This window comes from Aquarana catesbeiana, linkage group LG11 (assembly GCF_042186555.1).
Source record: "Aquarana catesbeiana isolate 2022-GZ linkage group LG11, ASM4218655v1, whole genome shotgun sequence".
Classification (NCBI taxonomy): domain Eukaryota; kingdom Metazoa; phylum Chordata; class Amphibia; order Anura; family Ranidae; genus Aquarana; species Aquarana catesbeiana.
The window spans coordinates 237,300,452-237,306,998 of NC_133334.1; positions in this window are offsets into that span (position 1 = coordinate 237,300,452).

Consider the following 6,547-nt stretch of genomic DNA (forward strand, 5'->3'; position numbering starts at 1 on the left):
GTTGGAGCACACGCTGTGTGGAATAATGAACAGGGCACTTGAGGCAGAACAGAGGCAGGAAGAGAAGGACTTCCTTAGCTCTCAAGGCCCCCTTTATCCAGACAGTGTTTCTGCATGCCCGCCAATCACACAGGAAGAGGACGAGGAGGAGGAGGAGGAGGAGGAGGAGGAGGAGGAGGAAGATTGTGTCAGTATGGAGGTGGAGCCTGGCACTCAGCATCAGCAGCAGTCTTTAAGGGATCAGTCCCAAGAAACACATGGACTTGTACGTGGCTGGGAGGAGGTGGCTGCGGACCATGTCGTCCTTAGTGACCCAGAGGACTCCGGACCGAATGCCTCAGCAAACCTACGCTGCATGGCCTCCCTGATCTTGCAAAGCCTGCGTAAGGATCCTCGTATTCGTGGTATCAAGGAGAAGGACCAATACTGGCTGGCAACCCTCCTTGATCCACGTTACAAGGGTAAGGTTGCGGACCTTATCTTGCCATCGCAGAGGGAGCAGAGGATGAAACATCTTCGGGAGGCCTTGCAGAAAGGTCTGTGCAATGCGTTCCCAGAGACTGGGAGGTTACAAACTCCTGTTTCTGGACGTGTTGCTGAGGCTTCGGTCAGTCAAAGAAGGAGCGGTGGAGAAGGTGGCCGTCTGACCGATGCGTTCAGACAATTTTTTGGTCCGCAGCCCCAAGGTATGATCGGTTCCAGCAACCATCGCCAGCGTCTGTTTTACATGGTGCAGGAATACCTAGGGGCAAGATCAGACTTGGACACCTTTCCCACCGAAAATCCTCTGGGTTACTGGGTCTTGAGGATGGATCACTGGCCAGAGCTTGCACAGTATGCAATTGAGTTACTGGCCTGTCCTGCATCCAGCGTTCTTTTGGAACGCACATTCAGTGCTGCTGGAGGCTTTGTAACCGATCACAGGGTGCGTCTGTCCACCGACTCGGTCGATCGACTGACCTTCATAAAAATGAATCAGTCTTGGATCACCACCAGCTACCAAGCACCTGATGCTGATGTAACCGAATAATTTTTTTTGAAATCTCAGATCCCTTCAAAGACTGCCTATGCTGATGCTGAGTGACTATCCCTGAGTAATTATCCTCTTCCTCCTCAATCATCACGCTGATAGCTTGAAAGAACATTTTTGGTTCTGGGCGCCACCACCAATGCCTAAGGCACAATTTTTCAGCCCTTTTTTAACAGGGGCGTGTAATTACAATTTTTGATGCAATACTTTGCAGCAGGGCTCGTTCCTGCGTTCCAACTAGAGTGTCTGTGAGGGGTTGCAGTGTTGTAGCACCAGCACCAGTGCCTAAGGCCCAATTTTTCTGCCCCTGTTTAACAGGGGCGTGTAATTACAATTTTTGATGCAATACTTTGCAGCAGGGCTCATTCCTGCGTTCCAACTAGAGTGTCTGTGAGGGGTTGCAGTGTTGTGGCACCAGCACCACCACCACCAAAGGCCCAATTTTTCTGTCCCTGTTCAACAGGGGCATGCAATTACAATTCTTGATCTAATATTTCACAGCAGGGCCCATTTCTGCACCCACCAAGAGCGAGTGAGGACTTACAGTGTTGTGGCACCAGCACCACCACCACCAAAGGCCCAGTTTTTCTGCCCCTGTTCAACAGGGGCATGTAATTACAATTCTTGATCTAATATTTCACAGCAGGGCCCTGTGAGGGCTTACGTTGTTGTGGCCACAACAACACCTAAGGGCCAAATTTATGCTGAGTATATAGGGCAGGCCCCTACTTTCAAACATCTAACTTACAAACGACTCCTACTTGCAAACGGAAGGAGACAACAGGAAGTGAGATGAAATCTACCCCTAGGAAGGGAAATTCTCTCCTGTAAGAGTTAATATGGGAAAAACATTTCTCCTTTCCACTGATGCTTTCCAATCCTTGTTCCACAAAAAAAAACAAATTTTCAAAAAACATTTGTCATTGGGACAAAAAGTGAGGTGAAATCTTCTAAAGAGGAGGAAAGACAGCAAAACAAATGTCACAGGGGTGATAACCCTTCCCTATGTTTTCCAAAAGGCTTAAAAAAGATTTTTTGGCTGGAGCTAAACGCGTTAAAAATGTACCCGTTCAAAATTACAAACAGATTCTACTTAACAACAAACCTACAGTCCCTGTCTTGTTTGCACCGTCTGTATACTGCTGTTCAGAGTATATAGAGCCTTGTGGCCCCACACCTTTCCTTATTTTAATTTGGGTGCGGGGTTCCCCTTAATATCCATACAAGACCCAAAGGGCCTGGTAATGGACTGGGGGGTACCCATGCCGTTTGTCTCACTGATTTTCATCCATATTGCCAGGACCCGACATTACATTAAACCCGCAAGCAGTTTTAAATGAGATTTTTTCCTTTAAAAATGACATTTGGTGCAGGGACTGTTCTAAACACGGGAAACACGCGCCACTTTACAGGCATACTATAGACACCCCCCAGGTACGATATTTAAAGGAATATTTCACTTTTTTTTTTTACTTTAACCATCATTAAAATCACTGCTCCAGAAAAAACGGCCGTTTTTAAAAGTTTTTTTTGCATTGATACATGTCCCCTGGGGTAGGACCCGGGTCCCCAAATCCTTTTTAGGACAATACCATGCAAATTAGCCTTTAAAATGAGCACTTTTGATTTTGAACGTTCGAGTCCCATAGACGTCAACGGGGTTCTAACGTTCGTGCAAATTTTCGGTCCGTTCGCAGGTTCTGGTGCGAACCTAACCGGGGGGTGTTCGGCTCATCCCTAGTGAACAGGCAGGATTTTTAATGCAGAAGAGACATGCTTGGTCTCTTCTACAATAAAGTTACTTACCTGCTCCATAAAGTGAGCTGCAGCTCATTGTACAAGTTAAGCAATGCAGAACTGACTGAACTCCCACGGGAATTACATCACTGCCTTCTGGCCAATGAATCGATATCCAGAAGCCGGCTGCCCAAAGATATCAGTAGCTGGCAGGGAGGATCTGGGGCATTGCATTGCTGGACTGAAGGGGAGTATAGTTTTGCTTTATAGTGAAAATAAATCAGGCCATACGCATATACAGCCGTGGGCAAAAAGTTTGAGAATAACACAAATATTAAATTTTCACAAAGTCTGCTGCTTCAGTGTTTTTAGATCTTTTTGTCAGATGTTGCTATGGCATACTGAAGCATAATTAGAAGCATTTCATAAGCGCCAAAGGCTTTTATTGACAATTACATTAAGTTTATGCAAAGAGTCAATATTTGCAGTGTTGACCCTTCTTTTTCAAGACCTTTGCAATTCGCCCTGGCATGCTGTCAATCAACTTCTGGGCCACATACTGACTGATGGCAGCCCATTCTTGCATAATCAATGCTTGGGGTTTGTCAGAATTTGTGGGTTTTTTGTTCACCCGCCTCTTGAGGATTGACCAGAAGTTCTCAATGGAATTAAGGTCTGGGGAGTTTCCTGGTCATGGACCCAAAATTGCAATGTTTTGTTTCCCAAGCCACTTCGTTGTCACTTTTGCCTTATGGAAAAGGTGCTCAATCATGCTCGAAAAGGCATTGTTCATCGCCAAACTGTTCGATGGTTGGAAGAAGTTGCTCTCGCAGGATGTTTTTGTACCATTCTTTATTCATGACTGTGTTCTTAGGCAAAATTGTGAGCAAGCACACTCCCTTGGCTGAGAAGCAACCCCACACATGAATGATCTCAGGATGCCTTACTGTTGGCATGACACAGGACTGATGGTAGAGCCCACCTTTTCTTCTCCGGACAATGTTTTCTCAGATGCCCCAATCAGAAAGGAGATTCATCAGAAAAAACTACTTTACTCCAATCCTCAGCAGTCCAATTCATGCACTGTACTGTTTGCAGAATATCAGTCTGTCCCTGTCGTTTTTCCTGGAGAGAAGTGGCTTATTTGCTGCCTTTATTGACACCAGGCCATCCTCCAAATGTTTTCTCCTCACTGTGCGTGCTGATGTACTCACACCTGCCTGCTGCCATTCCTAAACAAACTCTGCACTGGTGGTGCCCCAATCCCGCAGCTGAATCAACTGTAGGAGATGGTCCCGGCCCTTGCTGGACTTTCTTGGTCGCCCTGAAGCCTTCTTTACAAATTCAGTGGAAATGTTTTTTTTTTATGGCATGAAGTTAAATTTCATGGCAAAAAGGGACTTTGCAATTAATTGTAATTCATCTGATCACTCTTCACAACATTCTGGAGTGTATGCAAATTGCTATCATAAAAACTGAGGCAGCAGACTTTTTTTTTATTAGGAAGCGTAATATTTGTGTAATTCTAAAAACGTTCGCCCACCGCTGTAAGTTTTTAATTTGGTCTGGATACTGAAAAAAAAAAAAAGCCAATAGCATAGATGGACTAATCTCCTACTGCAGCTATTGTATTTTTACAGCCATACCTATGCACTGTTAAAATACACAGTAGCCAAAAAAAGACTAATACCCCGTACACACGGTCGGATTTTCCGATGGAAAATGTCCGATCGGAGCGTGTTGTCGGAAATTCCGACCGTGTGTGGGCTCCATCGGACATTTTCCATCGGATTTTCCGACACACAAAGTTGGAGAGCAGGAGATAAAATTTTCCGACAACAAAATCCGTTATCGGAAATTCCGATCGTGTGTACACAAATCCGACGGACAAAGTGCCACGCATGCTCAGAATAAATAAAGAGATGAAAGCTATTGGCCACTGCCCCATTTATAGTCCCGACGTACGTGTTTTACGTCACCGCGTTCAGAACGATCGGATTTTCCGACAACTTTGTGTGACCGTGTGTATGCAAGACAAGTTTGAGCCAACATCCGTCGGAAAAAATCCTAGGATTTTGTTGTCGGAATGTCCGAACAAAGTCCGACCGTGTGTACGGGGCATAAAACATTCGAAGGAGCTGGGCAGAAAATTGTCAGAAAAATAGCGTCTGCATCCATCTAGAATCAGGGACTGATTGTCCACCAATTTTCTGCCCAGCTCCTTCGATTTTTAATTCGAGAGATGTCAGTTGGGAGAAGGCAAAGAAGGCCTCCCACTGAGCAAATTTTTGATAGTTCATCAAGAATTGGCCAAAAGTCCTGCCATGTATCACCACCTTTAGTTCATTTATCTATGTATTGTACAACAAATTCCATCAGAATTACAGTACTTAAACATTGTGTTAGGTTGGGTATACATTACACACAGACACACACACAGTATCTATAGGCATATCAAATTTAAAAAAGGGAATACAAAACCAAAGCTTGATAAGAAGAGCACTTTATTTAATAAATCCTCCAGATGATGTACATATGTAGTATGAACCAAGTAAAAAAAAAAAAAAAAAACCCATTTATAAGTCAGTTGCATTTTTCCATCTTTAAAAGGAAGCCTGTCATAACAGAACCAGAAGTATTCTAGCAGACTGAATACAGACACATTCAAATCAGAATTCTGCAGGCAAAGTGGATTTTTACACAGAGTGTCAGAGCTGCTATTTAGGGATCTCTGGAGAGAGCGGGGGGGGGGGATGATAAAGATCCTAGAACAGCTCTTACGAGCGAGTCCTGTACTGTTAAATGGAATAGCAAGAGGACTGGGATGAGTCACGTTAACTGAAAACAAGACACGCGACATGGCTACCTCCTCTCCCTAATCATGTTAAGTGTGTTCACTGGTGCTCGAGCAATCGGCTGCCAAAAGCCTTGTAGAATCTGGGTCTAGAAGAAATGCTGCCACTTCAGGAGAATCCGCACGCAGATAGCATTTATTAAATGAAACAATGCATAAAATATGGACAGAGGGATTTTATGCATTGTTCTATTTAATAAAGGCTATCTGTTTGTGGATTCTACCAAAGTGCCGGCATTTCTTCAAGACCCATGAGTCACATTAAATGCTATCTGTGTCCCTATAGAGGAGATGTCTCATTTTCCATCTGACACCTGTCACCTAGAAAGGAAATAAGAAAACATCTCACAAATGAGGAGACGGACATAAATACGAAGTTCAGTGCATCTGTAGTTGATGTTGCACTACAGAAAGACCACACTCTTTGAGAAAGCATGCCGTTGAATTGTGAAATGTGAATTGTCTTGCCGATCGCCATGAATTTAAAAAGAAATATTTGAAAAAGGTTTTACCTATTCCCAGAAAGTTTGGCTAGAGTTATAAGTGAAGTACAAAGTGGTCAATATAAATTACTTAAAGGCCAAGTCCACAAAGTCTATTTAGTCTTTAGCAGCAGGTGATTCAAGCATCTAGATTCTGCAGGTCTACTAATCTCTGGAACCCATTGATGTTCAATTTCCACTGTAAAGTTTCTTCAGCAATCTCTTTCCTCTGCTGTATGCAATACATTTGCCTGCAGCAAATAGATGGAGCCTATTTAAAAACGAATTCCAACTGCCAAAGAAGGGTTTCGGAAGATCACAATCTTCTGGAAGCAGGACCAGCAGTGAAGACCAATAAACAAACTCCATTAAAGGTATAGTTTCACATTAGGGATTTGGAGAGAAATGTAACTACTAAAAAAGGCGCTCCAGTAACAATACACA